This window comes from Erythranthe guttata, chromosome 11 (genome assembly GCF_056151865.1).
Source record: "Erythranthe guttata isolate IM_541 chromosome 11, IM_541, whole genome shotgun sequence".
NCBI lineage: Eukaryota > Viridiplantae > Streptophyta > Magnoliopsida > Lamiales > Phrymaceae > Erythranthe > Erythranthe guttata.
In genome coordinates this window covers 11,285,470-11,312,308 of record NC_142543.1, presented here as the reverse complement: position 1 = coordinate 11,312,308, position 26,839 = coordinate 11,285,470, and positions in this window count along the sequence as shown.

The window sequence follows — 26,839 nt, the reverse complement described above, 5'->3', positions numbered from 1 at the left end:
CTTTTGTACATGATTTTGTAATTTTACTTATGTGCGTATCTTTTGTAGCGAGTGTTTATGTGCACATTTCTTGATGCGCATTCGTGTCCTCGAACTGTAGCGGGTATTTTCATGATCGCTTTTGGAATCCAATTTTTACCATGTTCGAGTCCGAATTTGAAAATTTGACATTAGACAAGAATTGTTGCCAGCTGAAATAGCTTTCTAATATTGCCGGAACCAGTTGATTTGGAGTCCGGATGAGAAAGTTATGCTCGACTTCGCCGACACTACCGAAGATGTTGAGGGATCCTCTCTTCTAATTTGATTTTATTTTCCTTATTGCAACTCTTTTCTTACTCTTTGATCATTTTTGCTTCATGGACACCTAATTATCAATTTTTACCTATAGAATACTAAATCCACCAATTAAAACAGAAATATAAATTAATCCACAAAAAAATCCACGTAAACGTAAACGTTGAGTGTTATTTCTACACTCCACTTTATCTTTTGTATCCAGTGTTTTTGGTGATGTTTGGTTATGCGTATTAAAGTCCTAGTGTTGTATTTCGTGTTTTTAAGAACGTTGTTTGGGAATGCACTTTTGCGCATGTTTTTTCACATGTACGTTTGTGCAGTTCGATTTGAGCGATTGTGTTTGTGCATGTTTATTGGTTTGTATTAATGTCCTAGGATTGTAGTTTGTGTTTTCATGATCATTTTGGCGAATGCACTTTTGCGTGAGTTCTTGTGTGCATGATTTTGTACTTTTAGTTATGTGCGTATCTTTTGTAGCGAGGGTTTTGGTACACGTTTCTTGATACACATTCGTGTCCTCGAACTGTAGCGGGTATTTTCGTGATCGCTTTTGGAATCCAATTTTGACCATGTTCGAGTCTGAATTTGGAAATTTGATATTAGACATGAATTGTAGCCAGCTGAAATAGCTTTCTAATGCCGGCGGAACCAGTTTATTTGGAGTCCGGATGAGAAAGTTATGCTCGACTTCGTGGACACTACCGAAGATGTTGAGGGATCCTCTCTTCTAATTTGATTTTATTTTCCTAATTGCATCTCTTTTCTTACTCTTTGATCATTTTTGCTTCATGGACACCTAATTAAAAATTTGTACCTATAGAATACTAAATCCACCAATTAAAACAGAAATATAAATTAATCCATAAAAAAATCCACGTAAATGTAAACGTTGAGTGTTATTTCTACATTCCACTGTATCTTTTGTATCAAGTGTTTTTGGTGATGTTTGGTTATGCGTATTAAAGTCCTAGTGTTGTATTTCGTGTTTTTAAGAACGTTGTTTGGGAATACACTTTTGCACATGTTTTTTTTACATGTACGTTTGTGCATGTCTATTTGAGAGAGTGTGTTTGTGCATGTTTGTTGATTTATATTAATGTCGTGGGATTGTAGTTTGTGTTTTCATGATCCTTTTTGCGAATGCACTTTTGCGTGAGTACTTTTGTGCATGATTTTGTACTTTTACTTATGTGCGTATCTTTTGTAGCGAGTGTTTTTGTGCACGTTTCTTGATGCGCATTCGTGTCCTTGTACTGTAGCGGGTATTTTCATGATCGCTTTTGGAATCCAATTTTGACCATGTTGAGTCTGAATTTGGAAATTTGACATTAGACAGGAATTGTAGCCAGCTGAAACAGCTTTCTAATGCCTCCAGAACCAGTTGATTTGGAGTCCGGATGAGAAAGTTATGCTCGACTTCGTGGACACTACCGAAGATGTTGAGGGATCCTCTCTTCTAATTTGATTTTATTTTCCTAATTGCATCTCTTTTCTTACTCTTTGATCATTTTTGCTTCATGGACACCTAATTAAAAATTTGTACCTATAGAATACTAAATCCACCAATTAAAACAGAAATATAAATTAATCCATAAAAAAATCTACGTAAATGTAAACGTTGAGTGTTATTTCTACATTCCACTGTATCTTTTGTATCAAGTGTTTTTGGTGATGTTTGGTTATGCGTATTAAAGTCCTAGTGTTGTATTTCGTGTTTTTAAGAACGTTGTTTGGGAATACACTTTTGCACATGTTTTTTTTACATGTACGTTTGTGCATGTCTATTTGAGAGAGTTTGTTTGTGCATGTTTGTTGATTTATATTAATGTCGTGGGATTGTAGTTTGTGTTTTCATGATCCTTTTTGCGAATGCACTTTTGCGTGAGTACTTTTGTGCATGATTTTGTACTTTTACTTATGTGCGTATCTTTTGTAGCGAGTGTTTTTGTGCACGTTTCTTGATGCGCATTCGTGTCCTTGTACTGTAGCGGGTATTTTCATGATCGCTTTTGGAATCAAATTTTGACCATGTTGAGTCTGAATTTGGAAATTTGACATTAGACAGGAATTGTAGCCAGCTGAAATAGCTTTCTAATGCCTCCAGAACCAGTTGATTTGGAGTCCGGATGAGAAAGTTATGCTCGACTTCGTGGACACTACCGAAGATATTGAGGGATCCTCTCTTCTAATTTGATTTTATTTTCCAAATTGCAACTCTTTTCTTACTCTTTGATCATTTTTGCTTCATGGACACCTTGTTGGGTTTCAGGCACGTGTACGCAGCGGAAAACAAAAATTTTATGCGATTTAAACAACTTAAAAGCACATAAACATATACCCGATAAATTAAATCAATCAATTGCGTACCTTTGCGCTTCCAGCGAATTTAAAAACAACATACATGGTAAATTGTTTAACTGAATTTAAATCAATTAACATGCTTGCTTTTAAATCAAATAACATGCTCGCAATAAAAATACGATTTCACATAAGCTCATAAAATCATACAAAACGAACATGTATTATCAATTTAAACCTAATCGAATCTAACGATAACGGTTTCGAAACTTTACCTCTTGAAGCGTGTGGTTGGCGCCCTTAGCAAGACGAGATTACTACGGAAACCAATCCGTACAATCAGGGCAGCAGCGGTGGAGCGGCAGCAATGGCGAGACGGGCCGTGGCGGCGCGTGTAACTCACGCGCGGTCTTCGGGCGGTGCGTGGGGATGCGTGCGGCTTCGGCTCGTATGCTGCTCCTCGATTCGTCGATCTTCGATCTTCCTCATCTCGGATTTCACCTTGTATACTTCGATCTACTAAACACGTGGCAGTAGACACGTGATAGTCAGAAAAACGGAAGAAAAGAAAGAAGGAAAGGAATACCGAAAAGAATCGACCAACGGATGGCCGATTCCGGCGAATTTCCGGTGACGACGCGGTGGTGGCCGCGGGATGAGATTGGCCATGAGAGAGGTGTGAGCGGCTAGGGTTTTGTTAGGTCTTGTATATTTGTGCAAGGCCTATAAATCTTGTATTTATAGTGCCTTGCATAAAACCCTAGCGGGCTTAAGTTGGACTGGGCCCAACAGCTTAAGTTCGCTAGTACTTTTACTTGCTCGTCTCTCTCAATTCAATGACTGAAAAATTGCAACGATTACATTTTCGGAATCATTATAAAGTCCTCGTCATTATGAGTGCCAACTCTCAATTTCCAACTTTCCAAAAGTGGAAACCCTAAATCAGTGCACTTTCTAAATTTGGAAACTTCCCGATTTAGAAAGTCCACTAAGATGTTCGCCTATTCTTTTCCTTTTCTTATTCTCATTCATAATTCCAAATTACGAATGTTGGACCCAATCATATTGACTTCCAATCATGCAAAGATAAACTATTTTATCTCTGACCGTTTATTCAAAGATCTCATGTGCACGAGCAGTGTGACCCTCGATGGTTCAGGTGTAAGCTAGTTGTGGGCCCACAACCCTTTGTGGTCAAAACTTGTCCCTTAGAGTTACGATTAAGATGAAGCTCGTTTGACCTTAATCACCCAACGAATCAAGATTGGTGTCTAGCAACTACGCGTCATGATTCCCTAGATACAAATGAAGTGCCTGCAAGAACCTTCAGATATAGTTAACGTACAGTACGGTCCCTTCGATACATATGTCTCGATTGAACTACAGTCATTGGTTCGTCGAGACCTCTTTATATGTTCAGTGACGGTGCGATCGTTCTAAGTGTTGTAATCGTCACGTGCATGACTTAGAGAATCGAATTCTCTAATCATCACTTAGTCAGCTCTGGTCAGAGACTTAGAATGATTACAAACTTTCAGAACACACATGACATCCAAGACTATTCTAGCGATCGAATCCCCGACTACAATGCACAGACCTCCCACTAGATTTCGAACTGCACGAATACTGGCCCTTGGGATGGTCCTCGGTGGAACTCAGGGACAGGTCACGATACAGCTGGTCCTCTAGTGAAGTCACGGTGATGTCTAGGTCATAAGAACTAATGGTGTACAACTATACCATAAATATCTCTACTCGATTATTGGGAACCACTTAGAGATTTGTAGAGTGAGGGAGTTCAGTGAACTCGTCAACTTACGAGCACCCACTTATGCATGCCGATATCACAATACCGTTTACTGATGAGATGCAGTACACATACACTAAGTGCTAGTCTCTTAATGGGAAAGGCCGATATCCTCATTGCTGGCGTAACCCTTCGAATAGGAACACGTTTAACAGTTATAATACTTAAGTAAATATCTCACAATCCTAACGATCAATTACTAGTACTTGTAATAACTGTAAGGACTATATCTATGCTTGTGACAAAGGGACAAAGATATAGAATGCCAAGTTGTTTTACCATTAATACGAATAAAGGTTCGTTTATTACAATAATAAATACGAAAGACCACAGCCACATGTTGGCTTGTTGGTCACCTACTCTAACACACCTAATTATCAATTTGTACCTATAGAATACTAAATCCACCAATTAAAAAAGAAATATAAATTAATCCATAAAAAAATCCACGTAAACGTAATCGTTGAGTGTTATTTCTACACTCCACTGTATCTTTTGTATCCAGTGTTTTTGCTGTTGTTTGGTTATGCGTATTAAAGTCCTAGTGTTGTATATCGTGTTTTTAAGAACGTTGTTTGGGAATGCACTTTTGCGCATTTTCTTTTACATGTACGTTTGTGCATGTCTGATACGAACCCCGTAGAACTTGTTACGGGACCCAATAATCTTATGCGGAAGCAAGAACGGAACGTCCAAAAAATAAAGGATTCGATTGGCGGAATTCAGAATATTGACCCCGTAGCTATAGAGAGCTAGAAACCAATATTATCAAGGTGGAAGTATTGAACACGTGATTATAATGAATCAGAAACCAATACTATAGTTCTAAGAATAATTCACAAGTATCCACTCGCAAAATATCCCGAAGACTTGTTGAAGAACAACGAAGGAGAATTTTAATCTCTCTAAATAATACTTAAAAACGTCCAAATAATAATGACCTAAAACAACCTATTTACAAGTATCAAAGAGACCTAATCTAACAAGGAAAATAAATCCTAACTTATCCATTATAAGGAAATAACGAAATAAACTAAATCTAGTCAAAATCAGACTCTAAATAACAATAAATAAATTGTCCAATAATAAAATACGAAAATTAATAATAATCATCCTTTCCATGTCACGTCTTCTTCGGCTGGATGACTAGACGGGCTCAAGTCCTTGAGCTCGGCTTGCTTCACAATCTGGCCCGATAATTCGCTCCAATTAAGCTCAGCTGAGATCAAACTAGACTTCGTCAATTCTTCCTTTTGGAGCTCGTGTTCTACTAAGTTAAGCATGGCTGCTTCAATGCGCTTGGCCCGAGCTCGGGTAATCGGTCCTCTTGGAACATGCAGCTCATCCAAGTCATCAACTCCTTCATCCAGCTCGGCACTACCTCGCGTAATTGGATGGATCGTATCATCCTCCCCCTCTTGAAAATGATTCGTCCTCGAATCTGAACCTACATCAAACGGAGATAGGTCAGAAACATTAAATGTCGAACTAACTTGATACTCACTTGGAAGGTCGATCTTATAGGCATTATCGTTAATCTTTTCCAGCACCTGGAAAGGTCCATCTCCCCGTGGCTTAAGTTTTGAACTTCGCTGATTGGGAAACCTTTCATTTCGAAAATGAACCCAAACCCAATCTCCTTGCTGAAAGGTAAGGTGCTTTCGCCCCTTATTAGCTCGGTTCGCAACTTGGTCATTCCTTCTCACAATGTGCTCGCATGCTTCTTCATGGATTTTCTTCACTAACTGAGCCTTACGGTTCCCATCTAGACTAGAAATCTCATTAACAGGTAAAGGCAACAAATCCAAAGGAGTTAGCGGATTAAAACCATAAACAATCTCAAAAGGTGAAAACTTCGTAGAAGAATGCACAGATCTATTTTACGCGAACTCAATAAAAGGAATACATTCCTCCCATGACTTTAGGTTTCTTTTAAGAACAGCTCGCAATAACATACCTAAAGTTCGATTAACTACCTCGGTTTGACCATCGGTTTATGGATGACAAGTAGTAGAAAAGAGTAAAGTCGTACCTAACTTACCCCACAAAACACGCCAAAAATGACTAAGGAATTTAACATCCCAATCACTAACAATAGTACGAGGTATCCCATGCAATCGCACTACTTCGCTAAAGAATAAATTTGTTACATGCGTAGCATCATCAGTTTTATGACATGGAATGAAGTGTGCCATTTTAGAAAAACGATCTACCACTACCAAAACAGCATCTTGACCTTTACTAGACCTCGGGAACCCTCAAACAAAATCCATTGATACATCGGTCCAAGGGTGAGTAGGAACAGGTAATGGCATATATAATCCATGTGGTTTAACCCTAGATTTAGCTCGCCTACATGTTAGACACTTCGAACAAATCCTCTCAACATCTCGCTTCATACGCGCCCAAAAGAAATGTTCTTTTAAAATATTTAATGTTTTAGAAACACCAAAATGTCCCATTAAACCACCTCCATGTGATTCTCGCACAAGTAATTCACGAAGCGAACAATTAGGCATGCAAAGTTTGTTTTCCCTAAACAAATAATCATCATGCTTGTACAATTTTTCAAAAGTTCCTTTTTGACATGCAGCAAATATAGTAGCAAAATCATGATCGTTCACGTACAGCTCCTTAACATGCTCAAAACCTAAGAATTTAGAACTAAGGGTCGACACGAGAACATACTTGCGAGATAGTGCATCAACTACGACATTATCTTTACCTTGTCTGTACTGTATCACAAAAGGAAACATCTCGACAAACTCCACCCACCGAGCATGTCTTCGGTTCAGCTTGCCTTGGCCCTTAAGATGCTTTAGCGATTTGTGATTTGTGTGTATAACAAATTCCTTAGACCACAAGTAATGTTGCCAAGTCTCCAAAGCTCGCACCAACGCGTAGAGCTCTTTGTCATAGGTCGAGTATTTCAAGGCTGCGCCATTGAGCTTCTCGCTGAAATAAGCGATAGGTCACTTTTCTTGCATAAGCACTGCACCAATACCAATTCCAGAAGCATCACATTTGATTTCAAAAGTTTTAGAAAAGTCTGGTAAAAGTAATTAAGGAGCGGAACTTAGCTTATCTTTCAAAGTGTGAAATGCATTCTCTTGCGCCTCGCCCCACTTGAAGCCAACCACCTCTTGATCACCTCGGTCAAAGGGGCTGCAATTGTGCTGAAGTTCGGTACGAATCTCCTATAGAATCCCGCTAGGCCATGGAAGCTTCGCAGCTCGGATGCGTTCTTGGGTGTTCGCCATTCACGAATTGCCTTAACCTTTTCCTCGTCCACTTCAACGCCCCTAGAACTCACAACAAAACCAAGGAAAACTGTCCTATCTAGGCAGAAATCCCATTTCTTTAAATTAGCATATAATTGTTCTCGCCGTAAGGACTCCAAGACACTCCTTAAATGCTCAACATTATCATGAAAATTATTGCTATATACTAAGATATCATCAAAGTAAACAACAACAAACTTTCCTATGTAAGATCGCGGAACATGATTCATAAGTCGCATAAACGTTCTTGGTGCATTAGTTAAACCAAAAGGCATCACTAACCATTCATACAATCCGTGGTTAGTTTTAAATGCAGTTTTCCACTCATCTCCCTCTTTCATGCGAATTTGGTGATAACCACTTTTCAAATCAATTTTAGAGAAGATAATGGAACCATGTAGTTCATCTAACATGTCATCTAATCGAGGAATGGGGTGTCGATACTTTACCGTAATTTTGTTGATGGCTCGACAATCAACACACATTCTCCAACTCCCATCCTTCTTTGGTACTAGTAAAACCGGCACTGCACAAGGACTCATGCTTTCTCGAACATGTCCTTTAGCTAACATGTCGTCCACTTGCCGTTGTAACTCCTTCATCTCCTCGGGACTACTTCGGTAAGCTGGTCTATTTGGAATTTGGGACCCTGGAATAAAATCAATTTGGTGCTCGATCCCTCGAATTGGTGGCAACCCCGTTGGCATCTCGTTCGGAAAGACATCATCAAACTCCTGCAAAAGAGAAATAACAATACTAGGCAAAGAAGAATTAAGGTTAGCATTAGAAAAATAGGACTCCCTAAACACTAACAATATCATTGTACTTTCACCCTTACATGCACTCTTAATCTCTCTTTCTTTTGCATAAAAGCTCACTTTTCTCTCATCTCTCTTTATTAAGTCTGCACTCTCCTTTTCTTTTCTCACTTCGGCTAAACTCTCTTGTTTTACCTCTCCACTACTACTAACACGTTCATTCTCATTTTTTTTTTGAACTTGCAGCGATGGACTTCTTAATATGATTTTGCTCCTCAAACACCTGACGAGGTGGTAAAGGTGCAAGTGTGATTGGCCTGCCATCCTTAGTAAAAGTGTAGCGATTTTTGTAACCACCATGGACTGTTCGTCGATCAAATTGCCAAGGTCGCCCAAGTAAGATATGACTTGCTTGCATGGGCACAACATCACACATCACCTCATCTTTGTATTGTCCAATACTAAAGGAAATCAGTACTTGTTTCGCCACTCTCAACTCGCCACTTTCATTCAGCCACTGAAGTTTGTAAGGTCTCGGATGTTTGGTGACTTGCAGCCCTAGCTTGTCTACCATTAGCTTGCTCGCTACATTCACGCAACTTCCTCCATCAATTATCAATCCACATACTCGGTTTTGAACATGGCAGCGTGTATAGAAGATGTTCTCTCGCTGTATTACATCACCATCTTCTTCAGCTTGCACGTGAAGAGTTCGAAGTACAACAAGTGCGAGCCCATCAACATCTTGTATCACGTCACCTTCAAGAGGTGTTGTTTTTGAAGCTGACTCTTCCTCTTCCTCGGACTCCAGCTCACCATTATCCAATAAAATCATTGCTCGCCGGTTAGGGCATTCCATGGCGATATGACCTGCTCCATGACATCTATGGCATTTAATATCACGTGTTCGTTGTGGTTGTGACGAATTACTACCTCTCTCAAGTGGTGCTCGGTTGATTGGATTTTCATTAGAAGGTTTTGTTGTCGATTTCTCCTCGGGTTTCGAAGTAGGATTCCATCGCGGTTTCTAGCTTGATACCTCGGCTCGAGCTGTAGTTCTCCCTCCTCGCTTAAGCTGCCTCTCAACTTTCATGGCCATATGAACAACCTCCTAAATCTCAACGTAGTGCTGCAACTCCACTACATTAGCGATCTCCTGGTTCAGCCCGCAAATAAGTCTTGCCATCGTGGCCTCTCGGTCCTCCTCAATATTGGCTCGAATCATTGCAATCTCCATCTCCTTATGGTACTCCTCGACTGATTTAGTACCTTGCTTCAAGCTTTGCAATTTTAGATGTAAGTCTCTATAATAATGTGAGGGCACGAACCTCCGTCTCATAAGTGCCTTCATAGACTCCCAATCGACAATTGGTGGTTCGCCGGTTCTGTGTCTAGTCACTACCAATTGATCCCACCAAATGATAGCATAATCGGTGCATGCTACAGCTGCAAGCTTCACCTTCTTTTCCTCGGAATAATTGTGGCAATCGAAAACGAGCTCAACCTTTCTTTCCCATTCTATGTATGCCTCGGGATCACTCTTCCCTTGGAAAGACGGTATACTCAATTTGATCGAGCTGAGGTTTCGATCAACTTCATCTATTTCTTGTCCCACATTACCTCGCCTTGGTATGTCAAATCTGCCACCTCTGTTCCCTCGTCCTCTATGCCATCATCTAGAAGTATTAGACTCTGCCTCAGATTCTTCATCGAAGAATTGTTCATCGAACTCCAATTCGTCACGTTGGCGAACAACAGGTTGACGAATAGGTGGCCGCAGTTGTGGCACCGGTGCAGGTCTTACCCTACTCAACTCATCAATTTGATTTCGCATCCTTTGAAGGGTTATATGCAGACGTTGGAAGTGCTGCTCCGTGGTTTCGCCCTTTTCATCACCACTCCCATTCCTTGACATGATGTTTGAACTGCAAAATATTGTTAAAGAAAAAACAAAAAAAAAAAAAAAGATTTTCCTCTCCACTCCCTCACGTGTATCACTCAATATGATGTTCATTCAATTCACTCGTGTTTCACACAATTAGGATTTTACCCTCTTTTGATCTCACACTCTCTTGCCTTTTTCCACTCGTAAACTCCCTTCGAAGTTCTAAATAAACTAATCGAGAAAATATTAAGTGAATTTTCGTTTTTTTATTCAAAGCAAAATAGTATTTTATCAATTTAGAAATTATGTGTAGGCAAATAAAAGGAATTTCGAATTTAATGGTAAAAGGAAACAAACGGAATAGGAAACAAAGAAACAACGTGGAATTGAATTAGGAGAAAGGTACACATGGAAACAAGAAATTCAAGGAGTTGCCAAGTCTATTAAAACTCTATTTGTGTTGCCCAAATCTATTAAAACTCCTTACAAGGAATTTTCCTTGGTTGGATTTCGAATTTTGCTTCTTCTTCTTGTTTTCTTTTTTTTTTTTTTTTTTTTTACCAACAAAACCTAACGTGGGCTGGAAGTAACTTTAAAGAAAAGCAAAATTCGAATTTTGTTTTATTTTTTTTTGACGAAAACTCTAGACAACACAATTCAACAAAAGATGAGATAGAGAAGACGAGAATAATCGAAGAACGAAAACAAAACAAAGACACTAAAAAAAAGGATAGGTGAAACCTTTTCTTGGAAATTGGCTCTGGTTACCAACTGATACGAACCCCGTAAAACTTGTTACGGGACCCAATAATCTTATGCGGAAGCAAGAACGGAACGTCCAAAAAATAAGGATTCGATTGGCGGAATTCGGAATATTGACCCCGTAGCTATAGAGAGCTAGAAACCAATATAATCAAGGGTGAAGTATTGACCCCGTGATTATAATGAATCAGAAACCAATACTATAGTGCTAAGAATAATTCACAAGAATCCACTCGCAAAATATCCCGAAGAGTTGTTGAAGAACAACGAAGGAGAATTTTAATCTCTCAAAATAATACTTAAAAACGTCGAAACAACAATGACCTAAAACAACCTATTTATAAGTGTCAAAGAGACCTAATCTAACAAGGAAAATAAATCCTAACTTATATATTATAAGGAAATAACGAAATAAACTAAATCTAGTCCAAATCAGACTCTAAATAACAAGAAATAAATTGTCCAATAATAAAATACGAAAATTAATAATAATCATCCTTTCCAAGTCACGTCTTCTTCGGCTGGATGACTAGACGGGCTCAAGTCCTTGAGCTCGGCTTGCTTCACAATCTGGCCCGATAATTCGCTCCAATTAAGCTCAGCTGGGATCAAACTAGACTTCGTCAATTCTTCCTTTTGGAGCTCGTGTTCTACTAACATAAGCATGGCTGCTTCAATGAGCTAAGCCCGAGCTCGGGTAATCGGTCCTCTTGGCACATGCAGCTCGTCCAAGTCATCAACTCCTTCATCCAGCTCGGCACTACCTCGCGTAATTGGATGGATCGTATCAATGTCCATTTGAGAGAGTGTGTTTGTTGATTTATATTAATGTCCTCGGATTGTAGTTTCTGTTTTCATGATCCTTTTTGCGAATGCAGTTTCGCGTGAGTACTTTTCTGCATGATTTTGTACTTTTAGTTATGTGCGTATCTTTTGTAGCGAGTGTTTTTGTACACGTTTCTTGATGCGCATTCGTGTCCTCGGACTGTAGCGGGTATTTTTATGATCGCTTTTGGAATCCAATTTTGACCATGTTCGAGTTCGAATGTAGAAATTTGACATTGGACACGAATTGTAGCCATCTGAAAGAGCTTTCTTATGCCGCCGGAACCAGTTCATTTGGAGACCGGATGACAAAGTTATGCTCGATTTCGTGGACACTACCGAAGATGTTGAGGGATCCTCTCTTCTAATTTGATTTTATTTTCCTAATTGCAACTCTTTTCTTACTCTTTGATCATTTTTGCTTCATGGACACCTAATCATCAATTTGTACCTATAGAATACTAAATCCACCAATTAAAATAGAAATATAAATTAATCCATAAAAAAATCCACTTAAACGTAAACCTTGAGTGTTATTTCTACACTCCACTGTATCTTTTGTATCCAGTGTTTTTGTTGTTGTTTGATTATGCGTATTAAACTCCTAGTGTTGTATTTCATGTTTTTAAGAACGTTGTTGCGAATGCACTTGTGCGCATGTTTTTTTACATATACGTTTGTGTATGTCCATTTGAGCGAGTGTGTTTTTGCATGTTTGGTTATTTGTATTAATGTCCTAGGATTGTAGTTTGTGTTTTCATGATCCTTTTTGCCAATGCACATTTGCGTGAGAACTTTTGTGCATGATTTTGTGCACGTTTCTTGATGCACATTCGTGTCCTCGAACTGTAGCGGGTATTTTCATGATCGCTTTTGGAATCCAATTTTGACCATGTTCGAGTCCGAATTTGGAAATTTGACATGAGACATGAATTGTAGCTAGCGGAAATAGCTTTCTAATGCCGCCGGAACCAGTTGATATGGATTCCGGATGAGAAAGTTATGCTCGACTTCGTGGACACTACTGAAGATGTTGAGGGATCCTCTTTTCTAATTTGATTTTATTTTCCTAATTGCAACACTTTTCTTACTCTTTGATCATTTTTGCTTCATGGACACCTAATTAACAATTTGTAGCTATGGAATACTAAATCCACCAATTAAAACAGAAATATAAATTAATCCACAAAATAATCCACGTAAACGTAAACATTGAGTGTTATTTGTACACTCCACTTTCTCTTTTGTATCCAGTGTTTTTGGTGTTGTTTGGTTATGCGTATGAAAGTCCTAGTGTTGTATTTCGTGTTTTTAAGAACGTTGTTTGGGAATGCACTTTTGCGCATGTTTTTTTACATGTACATTTGTGCATGTCGATTTGAGCGATTGTGTTTGTGCATGTTTATTGATTTGTATTAATGTCCAAGGATTGTAGTTTGTGTTTTCATGATCCTTTTTGCGAATGCACTTTTGCGTGAGTACTTTTGTGCATGATTTTGTACTTTTAGTTATGTGTGTATCTTTTGTAGCGAGTGTTTTTGTGCACTTTTCTTGATGCGCATTCGTGTCCTCGAACTGTAGCGGGTATTTTCATGATCGCTTTTGGAATCCAATTTTGATTATGTTCGAGTCCGAATTCGGAAATTTGACATTAGACCGGATTTTTAGCCAGCTGAAATAGTTTTTGTTGTGGTTTGGTTATGCCTATTAAAGTCCTAGTGTTGTATATCGTGTTTTTAAGAACGTTGTTTGGGATGGCACTTTTGCGCATGTTCTTTTACATGTACGTTTGTGCATGTCTATTTGAGAGAGAGTGTTAGTGCCTGTTTGTTGATTTGTATTAATGTCCTCGGATTGTAGTTTGTGTTTTCTGTTAGAGTAGGTGACCAACAAGCCAACTTGTGGCTGTGGTCTTTCGTATTTATTATGGTAATAAACGAACCTTTATTCGTATTAATGATAAAACACCTTGGCATTCTATATCTTTGTCCCTTTGTCACAAGCATAGATATAGTCCTTACAGTTATTACAAGTACTAGTAATTGATCGTTAGGATCGTGAGATATTTACTTAAGTATTATAACTGTTAAACGTGTTCCTAGTCGAAGGGTTACGCCACCAATGAGGATATCGGCCTTTCCCATTAGAAGACTAGCACTTAGTGTCTGTGTACTGCATCTCATCAGTAAACGGTATTGTGATATCGGCATGCATAAGTGGGTGCTCGTAAGTTGACGAGTTCACTGAACTCCCTCACCCTAGAAATCTCTAAGTGGTTCCTAATAATCGAGTAGAGATATCTATGGTATAGTTGTACACCATTAGTCCTTATGACCTAGACATCACCGTGACTTCACTAGAGGACCAGCTGTATCGTGACCTGTCTCTGAGTTCCACCGAGGACCATCCCAAGGGCCAGTGTTCGTGCAATCCGAAATCTAGTGGGAGGTCTGTGCATTGTAGTCGGGGATTCGATCGCTAGAATAGTCTTGGATGTCCTGTGTGTTCTGATAGTTTGTAATCATTCTAAGTCTCTGGCCAGAGCTGACTAAGTGATGATTAGAGAATTCGATTCTCTAAGTCTTGCACGTGACGATTACAACACTTGGAACGATCGCACCGTCATCGAACATATAAAGAGGTCTCGATGAACCAATGCCTCTAGTTCGATCGGGACATATGAATCGAAGGGACCGTACTGTACGTTAACTATATCTGAAGGTTCTTGCAGGCACTTCATTTGTATCTAGGGAATCATGACGCGTAGTTGCTAGACGCCAATCTTGATTCGTTGGGTGATTAAGGTGAAACGAGCTTCATCTTAATCGTAACTCTAAGGGACGAGTTTTGACCACAAAGAGTTGTGGGCCCACGGCTAGCTTACACCTGAACCATCGAGGGTCACACTGCTCGTGCACATGAGATCTTTGAATAAACGGTCAGAGATAAAATAGTTTATCTTTGCATAATTGGAAGTCAATACGATTGAATCCAACATTCATAATTTGGAATTACAAATGAGAATAAGAAAAGGAAAAGAATAGGCGAACGTGTTAGTGAACTTTCTAAATCGGGAAGTTTCCAAATTTAGAAAGTCCATTGAACTAGGGTTTCCACTTTTGGAAAGTTGGAAAATGAGAGATGGCACTCGTAATGACGAGGAAATTATAATGATTCCGAAAATGTAATCGTTGCAGTTTTTCGATCATTGAATTAAGAGAGACGAGCAAGTAAAAGTACTAACGGACTTAAGCTGTTGGGCCCGGTCCAACTTAAGCCCGTTAGGGTTTTATGCAAGGGACTATAAATACTTGATTTATAGGCCTTGCACAAAGATACAAGACCTAACCCTAACCCTAGCCGTCCACCTCTCTCTCTTGGCCACTCTCCCCGCGGCCACCACCGCGCCGTCGCCGCTCCTCCGTCGCCGGAATCGGCCATCCATTGGCCGATCCCTTTCGGTACTCTTTTCTTCTTTCTTTTTCTTCCGTTAATTCTAACTATTACGTGTCTAGTGCCACGTGTTTAGTAGATCGAAGTATACGAGGTGAAATCCGAGAGGAGGAAGACCGAAGATCGAAGAATCGAGGAGCAGCGCACGAGCCGAAGCCACACGCTGCCCCACGCGCCGCCCCGGAAGACCGCGCGTGAAATTCACGCGCCGCCGTGGCCATCTCACCGCCGCTGCCGCTGCACCGCTGCTGCCCCGATTGTACGGATTGGTTTCCATAGCAATCTCGACTTGCTAAACGCTCCTACCTCACGCTTCAAGAGGTAAATACACGAAACCCTAGTTTCGATTCGTTTACGTTTAAACTATATTTTTCATGTTTGCTTTCGTATGATTTTATGTGATTATGTGTAATCGTTTTAATCGTTGCAAGCATGTTAATTGGTTTAAACGCGAGCATGTTAATTGATTTAAATTCGGTTAAATTATTTAGCATGTATGTTGTTTTAATTTCGCTGGAAGCGCAAAGGTACGCAATTAATTGATTTAATTTATCGGGCGTGTGCTTATGTGCTTTAAAGTCGTTTAAATCGCACAAAATTTTTGTTTTCCGCTGCGTACACGTGCCCGAAACCCAACAGTGGTATCAGAGCTCGTTGCGCAATTAATTGCGTTATAATATTCTATGATTTTATGCATGTTCGATTTATTAAAGTAGTGATTGTTGTATTATGTAATTGGGAGTTTTCGTAAGTTTAAAATATTTTTGAAATATTGTTTAGAATTTTTCCAGCTTTAAAATTGTTTAAAAATGGAAAATCGGATCTGAAATTATTTTTAAAACATCGGTTTTTAATTGTTCGGATCGAACCGGTCGAACCGGCCGGTTCGATGGTTGTGTGCGATTTAGTTGACCGAATCCACGTGGATTCGGGTCGGTCAGACCGGTTCCCGGTCCGACTGACCCGGCCCACTGATTTGGGTCAGCTGGACCGGACAGAACCGGACCGTTTCGGTCCGAACCGGTCAGACCGGTCGGCCGAACCGGTTCACTGAAAAAAAAAAAAATAAAAAAAAAAAAATAAAAAAAAATTTCAGATTTCTAAAATTAAACTTAAAACAAATTGATTTTAATTTTTGGAAAATTATTTTCAATTAATCCCAATTAGATAATTGGATCGACAATCATCTATTTTAGTAAATATGTGTTAGATTAATTAATTAATTTAAATTGTTAAATTGATTTCAATTAATAGAACACACGTATAATATTGATTATACTTCAAATTAATTAATAGTACCTCAACATTATTTGATTGATTTATGTTAGTTGAGGTTCTATAATTATTTTGAAAACTCGATAATTAATTAATGTAATTAATTATGAAATTAGGTCGTATGTTCCTCTTAGGACAATATGCGCTTCCATATACCTTTAGAGAACATAGATGTAGGAATCACATAGACCAATCCGAACCTTCTGATGAGATAAAACATTTTAATAAAAATCCCTCATTCTTAATTTAATTAAGAATCATTTCAAGCTATAAAGAAAAACCCAATCTGTTGAGTTATTTCTTTCCTTCTGCCAACGGTTGGATTATGTGTAGCCCTTTACTATAGTGCAGTAAGCCGTGTTAGCGGGGAGTGCTGTGGTAGAGTAAGCTGTAATTCAATTGCCATAACGATGAAGGTAGCCATAGAAAAGGGTTATGTTGGATTAACGTGGTCGGCTAGATTAACTAGGGACTGCATTAGTTTGGCATAATCAAGTTCTATGAGCATCTTTGATTGGTAGGTTAGACTTGACACACGACGATTTTGATATTCGCGAGATTAACTTAGGTCATTATCAAGTGTGAGGAAAATTAATTTAGGGTCATATTGTGGATATGATTGATTGTGATATACCTTTGGGCAAATATAATCGGGCTAGATTAACTACGGGTTATATTTGTCTATTGGACCTAAAGCCCATTAAGAAAAATCAGTTTTCTCGTTTGTCTACTAGAGGGAAGTGGAACTCGATAAAATTAGTGGGAGAACAATTAAATAACACAAGGCCAAACATTTAATTGTAACAATCATTTAACGCGAATCTCTAATAATCCTCTTCTCTATACCTCTCAGATAATCATGTCTAAGAATCCCATAATGTCAATCCTCGACAATAAACTCAATGGCCCTAATTACCTAGATTGGTTGCGTAGTCTTAAGCTTGTGCTAACCGTTGAGGGGCGTCTCTATGTTTTGAACGAGAGACTTCCCGCCACTATACCCTGCCACAGCGACTGATGCTGAAAAGGAAACTTATGAAGCATGGAAGAAAGATGACACACATGCTAGGTGCTATATGATAGCCGCCATGGAGCCCGCGCTTGCGAGGAAATATGAGTCTCACATGCATGCTTTCGATATAAAGGCTCATCTCGATAGCATGTATAGTGAGAATATTAGGGCATCGAGGTACGCTGCTACAAAGGAGTTGATCACAGCGAGACTGCGCGAAGGGACTTCGGTCCACGAGCACTGTCTCAAAATGATCACTCTCCTTGAAAAGCTAGTGCATCTCGATGTCACCCTCCCGGCCGAGCTCTCGTTGGATTTGATCCTATTGTCTCTTCCTAGTTCCTATGAATTGTTCATAGTGAACTTCAACATGAACAAACTAGATCCTCCCTTGGATTAGTTAATGAACATGTTGGTCAGTTTCGAGTCCACCATTAAGAAAGAGAAGTCTGTTCTCATTGCTGTTACTTCTGGAAAGAATAGTTCTCCCCAAAAGAAGAGAAAGGAAAGAGTTCCCTTTCCAAACAGCAAGATCGAAGTGGGTGAAGGTAGTGGGGTCCCCTAAGGCGAAATTCAGCAAAACGTTGTGAGATATTAATGATAAAGAACTTTGGCATTCCCGGAAACCCAACTACAAACATATTAGGATATGGGGTTTTCCCGCTTATGTGAAGCGATTAGTGGGAGATAAGTTGGATAGTAAATCCGACTTGTGCTATTTTGTGGGGTATCCCGAAGATTCAATGGGATACGAATTCTATTATGACAAGGAAGCAAAGACGTTTGTTTCAAGAAATGCCACCTTTTTGGAAAGGGAGTTTCTATCCGATAGAAAAGGCAGCATGATAGAACTTGAAGTAGTTGAAGAACCACGAAGTGAAGTTCAAGCGCAAGAACAAGTAATCGAACCAATACAACAATCCACTAATATACCTCCTGAACCTACGGTATGTAGATCCGAAAGAGTTCGGAAAATGCCGGATAGGTTATTCCTCCTCGAGAATGATGAAGATCATGTTGATCTTGGACAAGATCCAAGAATATACAATGAGGCCGTATCGGATGCGGACATGGGACATTGGCTAACTGCCATGAAATCCGAAATGGACTCCATGTACTCCAACAAGGTGTGGACCTTGGTAGATCCACCTAAGGGAATTGTTCCTATTGGCTGCAAGTGGATATATAAGAAGAAAATTGGAGTGGATGGAAAGGTATCTACCTATAAAGCTAGATTGGTAGCGAAAGGATACACTCAAAGGCAAGGCGTTGACTATGAGGAAACCTTTTCGCCAGTCGCGATGCTGAAGTCCATTAGGATTTTGCTAGCCTTAGCTGCGTGGTACGACTACGAGATATGGCAAATGGATGTGAAGACCGCCTTCCTTAATGGAGATATTGAGGAAGAAATTTACATGGCGCAGCCGGAAGGCTTCATATCTTCTGGAAGTGAGCAAAAGGTTTGCAAGCTCCAGCGATCCATTTATGGATTGAAACAAGCATCCCGAAGTTGGAACATTAGATTTGACTCAACTATCAAAGAGTTTGATTTTGAGAAGAATCCGGAGGAACCTTGTGTATACAAGAAGGTTAGTGGGAGGGCAGTGATATTTTTAGTGCCTTACGTTGATGACATTCTACTCATTGGGAATGACGTAGGAATGTTGCAGCAAACGAAAGCATGGTTGTCCACACGTTTCTCAATGAAGGATTTGGGAGAAGCATCTTATGTATTAGGAATACGCATCTATAGAGATAGAGCGAGAAAGATGCTTGGCTTATCCCAAAGCCTGTACATAGACACCGTTATGAAACGGTTTAGCATGGAAGAATCCAAGAAGGAATTCTTGCCAATGTCCCATGGGGTTCGTCTCTCGAAATCTATGTGTCCGCAAACACCTAGTGAAATCGAGGAGATGAGATGGATGCCTTATGCTTCTGCAATATGAAGCATAATGTATGGCATGCTATGTACGAGACCCGATATTGCGTATGCTGTGAGTGTCACAAGCAGATATCAGTCTAACCCCGGCCCGGCTCACTGGAAAGCCGTGAAAGATATCCTCAAGTACTTACGAAGGAATAAGGATATATTTTTGGTTTATGGGGGTGCCGAATCAAAATTATAGGGTTTTACCGAATCTAGTTTTCAATCGGATGTGGACGACTCAAAGTCGAACTCTGGATTTATATTCACGCTTAAGGGTGGTGCCGTGTGTTGGAAGAGTTCCAAGCAAAGCACGACGGCCGATTCCACTACCGAAGCGGAATACATTGCAGCGTTTGAAGCTGCAAAAGATGGGACTTGGATTAGGAAGTTCATCCAAGAGTTGGGTGTCGTTCCTTGTGCTAGTGATCCAGTAACGTTGTACTGTGATAACACCGGAGCCTTGGCGCAAGCTAGGGAGCCGAGATCTCATCAGAAGTCGAAGCATATTTTGAAAAAGTATCATGTGATCCGAGAGATCATTGATAGAAGTGAAGTTAAAGTAGAACGAGTCACCTCGGAAGAGAACGTTGCAGACCCCTTTACGAAGCCTTTACCGAGATCGGTCCATGAGAAACATCGAGAGATGATGGGATTGCGATTCATGGGTAGTTGGCTTTAGGTCAAGTGGGAGATTGTTAGAGTAGGTGACCAACAAGCCAACTTGTGGCTGTGGTCTTTCGTATTTATTATGGTAATAAACGAACCTTTATTCGTATTAATGATAAAACACCTTGGCATTCTATATCTTTGTCCCTTTGTCACAAGCATAGATATAGTCCTTACAGTTATTACAAGTACTAGTAATTGATCGTTAGGATCGTGAGATATTTACTTAAGTATTATAACTGTTAAACGTGTTCCTAGTCGAAGGGTTACGCCACCAATGAGGATATCGGCCTTTCCCATTAGAAGACTAGCACTTAGTGTATGTGTACTGCATCTCATCAGTAAACGGTATTGTGATATCGGCATGCATAAGTGGGTGCTCGTAAGTTGACGAGTTCACTGAACTCCCTCACCCTAGAAATCTCTAAGTGGTTCCCAATAATCGAGTAGAGATATCTATGGTATAGTTGTACACCATTAGTCCTTATGACCTAGACATCACCGTGACTTCACTAGAGGACCAGCTGTATCGTGACCTGTCTCTGAGTTCCACCGAGGACCATCCCAAGGGCCAGTGTTCGTGCAGTCCGAAATCTAGTGGGAGGTCTGTGCATTGTAGTCGGGGATTCGATCGCTAGAATAGTCTTGGATGTCCTGTGTGTTCTGATAGTTTGTAATCATTCTAAGTCTCTGGCCAGAGCTGACTAAGTGATGATTAGAGAATTCGATTCTCTAAGTCTTGCACGTGACGATTACAACACTTGGAACGATCGCACCGTCATCGAACATATAAAGAGGTCTCGATGAACCTATGCCTCTAGTTCGATCGGGACATATGAATCGAAGGGACCGTACTGTACGTTAACTATATCTGAAGGTTCTTGCAGGCACTTCATTTGTATCTAGGGAATCATGACGCGTAGTTGCTAGACGCCAATCTTGATTCGTTGGGTGATTAAGGTGAAACGAGCTTCATCTTAATCGTAACTCTAAGGGACGAGTTTTGACCACAAAGAGTTGTGGGCCCACGGCTAGCTTACACCTGAACCATCGAGGGTCACACTGCTCGTGCACATGAGATCTTTGAATAAACGGTCAGAGATAAAATAGTTTATCTTTGCATAATTGGAAGTTAATACGATTGAATCCAACATTCGTAATTTGGAATTACGAATGAGAATAAGAAAAGGAAAAGAATAGGCGAACGTGTTAGTGAACTTTCTAAATCGGGAAGTTTCCAAATTTAGAAAGTCCACTGAACTAGGGTTTCCACTTTTGGAAAGTTGGAAAATGAGAGATGGCACTCGTAATGACGAGGAAATTATAATGATTCCGAAAATGTAATCGTTGCAGTTTTTCGATCATTGAATTAAGAGAGACGAGCAAGTAAAAGTACTAACGAACTTAAGCTGTTGGGCCCGGTCCAACTTAAGCCCGTTAGGGTTTTATGCAAGGGACTATAAATACTTGATTTATAGGCCTTGCACAAAGATACAAGACCTAACCCTAACCCTAGCCGTCCACCTCTCTCTCTCGGCCACTCTCCCCGCGGCCACCACCGCGCCGTCGCCGCTCCTCCGTCGCCGGAATCGGCCATCCATTGGCCGATCCCTTTCGGTACTCTTTTCTTCTTTCTTTTTCTTCTGTTAATTCTAACTATTACGTGTCTAGTGCCACGTGTTTAGTAGATCGAAGTATACGAGGTGAAATCCGAGAGGAGGAAGACCGAAGATCAAAGAATCGAGGAGCAGCGCACGAGCCGAAGCCACACGCTGCCCCACGCGCCGCCCCGGAAGACCGCGCGTGAAATTCACGCGCCGCCGTGGCCATATCACCGCCGCTGCCGCTGCACCGCTGCTGCCCCGATTGTACGGATTGGTTTCCGTAGCAATCTCGACTTGCTAAACGCTCCTACCTCACGCTTCAAGAGGTAAATACACGAAACCCTAGTTTCGATTCGTTTACGTTTAAACTATATTTTTCATGTTTGCTTTCGTATGATTTTATGTGATTATGTGTAATCGTTTTAATCGTTGCAAGCATGTTAATTGGTTTAAACGCGAGCATGTTAATTGATTTAAATTCGGTTAAATTATTTAGCATATATGTTGTTTTAATTTCGCTGGAAGCGCAAAGGTACGCAATTAATTGATTTAATTTATCGGGCGTGTGCTTATGCGGTTTAAAGTCGTTTAAATCGCACAAAATTTTTGTTTTGCGCTGCGTACACGTGCCCGAAACCCAACATTTTCATGATCCTTTTTGCGAATGCACTTTTTTGTGAGTACTTTTTGTGGATGATTTTGTACTTTTACTTATGTGCGTATCTTTTGTAGCGAGTGTTTTTGTGCACGTTTCTTGATGCGAATTCGTGTCCTCGAACTGTAGTGGGTATTTTCATGATCGCTTTTTGAATCCAATTTTGACCATGTTCGAGTCCGAATTTGGAAATTTGACATTAGACCGGAAATGTAGCCAGCTAATATAGCTTTCTAATGCCGCTGGAACCAGTTGATTTGGAGTTCGGATGAGAAAGTTATGCTCGACTTCGTGGACACTACTGAAGATGTTGAGGGATCCTCTCTTCTAATTTGATTTTATTTTCCTAATTGCAACTCTTTTCTTACTCTTTGATTATTCTTGCTTCATGGGCACCTAATTATCAATTTGTACCTATAGAATACTAAATCCACCAATTAAAACAGAAATATAAATTAATCCACAAAATAATCCACGTAAACGTAAACATTGAGTGTTACTTGTACACTCCACTTTATCTTTTGTATCTAGTGTTTTTGGTGTTGTTTGGTTATGCGTATTAAAGTCCTAGTGTTGTATTTCGTGTTTTTAAGAACGTTGTTTGGGAATGCACTTTTGCGCATGTTTTTTTACATGTACGTTTGTGCATGTCGATTTGAGCGATTGTGATTGTGCATGTTTATTGATTTGTATTAATGTCCTAGGATTGTAGTTTGTGTTTTCAAGATCCTTTTTGCGAATGCACTTTTGCGTGAGTACTTTTGTGCATGATTTTGTACTTTTATTTCTGTGCGTATCTTTTGTAGCGAGTGTTTTTGTGCACGTTTTTTGATGCGCATTCGTGTCCTCGAACTGTAGCGGGTACTTTCATGATCGCTTTTTCGAATCCAATTTTGACCATGTTCGAGTCCGAATTTGGAAATTTTACATTAGACAAGAATTGTAGCCAGCTGAAATAGCTTTCTAATGCTGCCGGAACCAGTTGATTTGGACTCCGGATGAGAAAGTTATGCTTGACTTCGTGGACACTACCGAAGATGTTGAGGGATCCTCTCTTCTAATTTGATTTTATTTTCCTAATTGCAACTCTTTTCTTACTCTTTGATCATTTTTGCTTCATGGACACCTAATTATTTATTTGTACCTATAGAATACTAAATCCACCAATTAAAACAGAAATATAAATTAATCCACAAAAAAATCCACGTAAACGTAAACGTTGAGTATTATTTCTACACTCCACTATATCTTTTGTATCCAGTGTCTTTGCTGTTGTTTAGTTACGCGTATTAAAGTCTTAGTGTTGTATTTCGTGTTTTTATGAACGTTGTTGTGAATGTACTTTTGCGCATGTTTTTTAAATGTACGTTTGTGCATCTCTATTTGAGAGAGTGTGTTAGTGCATGTTTGTTGATTTGTATTAATGTCCTCAGATTGTAGTTTGTGTTTTCATGATCCTTTTTGCGAATGCACATTTGCGTGAGTACTTTTGTCCATGAGTTTGTACTTTTACTTAAGTTCTTATCTTTTGTAGCGAGTGTTTTTGTGCACGTTTCTTGATGCGCATTCGTATCCTCGAACTGTAGCGGGTATTTTCATGATCGCTTTTGGAATCAAATTTTTAACATGTTCGAGTCCGAATTTGGAAATTTGACATTAGACCGGAATTGTAGCCAGCTGAAATAGCTTTCTAATGCAGCCGGAATCAGTTGATTTGGAGTCGGGATGAGAAAATTATGCTCGACTTCGTGGACACTACCGAAGATGTTGAGGGATCCTCTCTTCTAATTTGATTTTATTTTCCTAATTGCAACTCTTTTCTTACTCTTTGATCATTTTTACTTCATGGACACCTTATTATCAATTTGTACCTATAGAATACTAAATCCAACAATTAAAACAGAAATATAAATTAATCCATAAAAAAATCCACGTAAAGGTAAACGTTGAGTGTTATTTCTACACTCCACTGTATCTTTTGTATCCAGTGTTTTTGCTGTTGTTTGGTTATGCATATTAAAGTCCTACTGTTGTATTTCGTGTTTTTAAGAACGTTGTTTGGGAATTTACTTTTGCGCATGTTTTTTTATATGTGCGTTTGTGCATGTCTATTTGAGAGAGTGTGTTTGTGCACGTTTGTTGATTTATATTAATGTCCTCGGATTGTAGTTTGTGTTTTCATGATCCTATTTGCGAATGCACTTTTGCGTGAGTACTTTTGTGCATGATTTTGTACTTTTAGTTATGTGCATATCTTTTGTAGCGAGTGTTTATGTGCACGTTTCTTGATGCGCATTCGTGTCCTCGAACTGTAGCGGGTAATTTCATAATCACTTTTCGAATCCAATTTTGACCATGTTTGAGTCCGAATGTGGAAATTTGACATTATACAGGAATTGTAGCCAGTTGAAATAGCTTTCTAATGCCGCCAGAACCAGTTGATTTTGAGTCCGGATGAGAAACTTATGCTCGACTTCGTGGACACTACCGAAGATGTTGAGGGATCCTCTCTTCTAATTTGATTTTATTTTCCTAATTGCAACTCTTTTCTTACTCTTTGATCATTTTTGCTTCATGGACACCTAATTATCAATTTGTACATATAGAATACTAAATCCACCAATTAAAATAAAAATATAAATTAATCCATTAAAAAATCAACGTAAACGTAAACGTTGAGTGTTATTCTACACTCCACTGTATCTTTTGTATCCGGTATTTTTGCTGTTGTTTGGTTATGCGTATCAAAGTCCTAGTGTTGTATTTCGTGTTTTTATGAACGTTGTGGCGAATGCACTTTTGCGCATGTTTTTTTACATGTACGTTTGTGCATGTCCGTTTGAGCGAGTGTGTTTGTGCATGTTTGTTGATTTGTATTAATGTCCTAGGATTGTAGTTTGTGTTTTCATGATCCTTTTTGCGAATGCACATTTGCGCGAGTGTTTATGTGCAAGTTTCTTGATGCGCATTCGTGTCCTCGAACTGCAGCGGGTATTTTCATAATCACTTTTCGAATCCAATTTTGACCATGTTTGAGTCCGAATGTGGAAATTTGACATTATACAGGAATTGTAGCCAGTTGAAATAGCTTTCTAATGCCGCCAGAACCAGTTGATTTTGAGTCCGGATGAGAAACTTATGCTCGACTTCGTGGACACTACCGAAGATGTTGAGGGATCCTCTCTTCTAATTTGATTTTATTTTCCTAATTGCAACTCTTTTCTTACTCTTTGATCATTTTTGCTTCATGGACACCTAATTATCAATTTGTACCTATAGAATACTAAATCCACCAATTAAAACAGAAATGTAAATTAATCTATAAAAAAATCCACGTAAGTGTAAACGTTGAGTGTTATTTCTACACTCCACTGTATCTTTTGTATCCAGTGTCTTTGTTGTTGTTTGGTTATGCGTATTAAAGTCCTAGTGTTGTATTTCGTGTTTTTAAGAACGTTGTTTGGGAATGCACTTTTGCGCATGTTTTTTTACATGTACGTTTGTGCATGTTTGTTGATTTGTATTAATGTCCTAGGATTGTAGTTTGTGTTTCATGATCCTTTTTGCGAATGCACTTTTGCGTGAGTACCTTTGTGCATGATTTTGTACTTTTAGTTATGTGTGTATCTTTTGTAGCGAGTGTTTTTGTGCACGTTTCTTGATGCGCATTCGTGTCCTCGAACTGTAGCGGGTATTTTCATGATCGCTTTTGGAATCCAATTTTGACCATGTTTGAGTCCGGATTTGGAAATATGACATTAGACCGGAATTGTAGCCAGCTGAAATAGCTTTCTAATGCCGCCGGAACCATTTGATTTGGAGTCCGGATGAGAAAGTTATGCTCGATTTCGTGGACACTACCGAAGAAGTTGAGGGATCCTCTCTTCTAATTTGATTTTATTTTCCTATTTGCAACTCTTTTCTTACTCTTTGATCATTTTTGCTTCATGGACACCTAATTATCAATTTGTACCTTTAGAATACTAAATCCACCAATTAAAACAGAAATATAAATTAATCCATAAATAAATCCACGTTAAGGTAAACGTTGAGTGTTATTTCTACACTCCACTTTATCTTTTGTATCCAGTGTTTTTGCTGTTGTTTGGTTATGAGTATTAAAGTCCTAGTGTTGTATATGTGTTTTAAAGAATGTTGTTCGGGAATACACTTTTGCGCATGTTTTTTTACATGTACGTTTGTGCATGTCCATTTGAAAGAGTGTGTTTGTGCATGTTTGTTGATTTATATTAATGTCCTCGGATTGTAGTTTGTGTTTTCATGATCCTTTTTGCGAATGCACTTTTGCGTGAGTACTTTTGTGCATG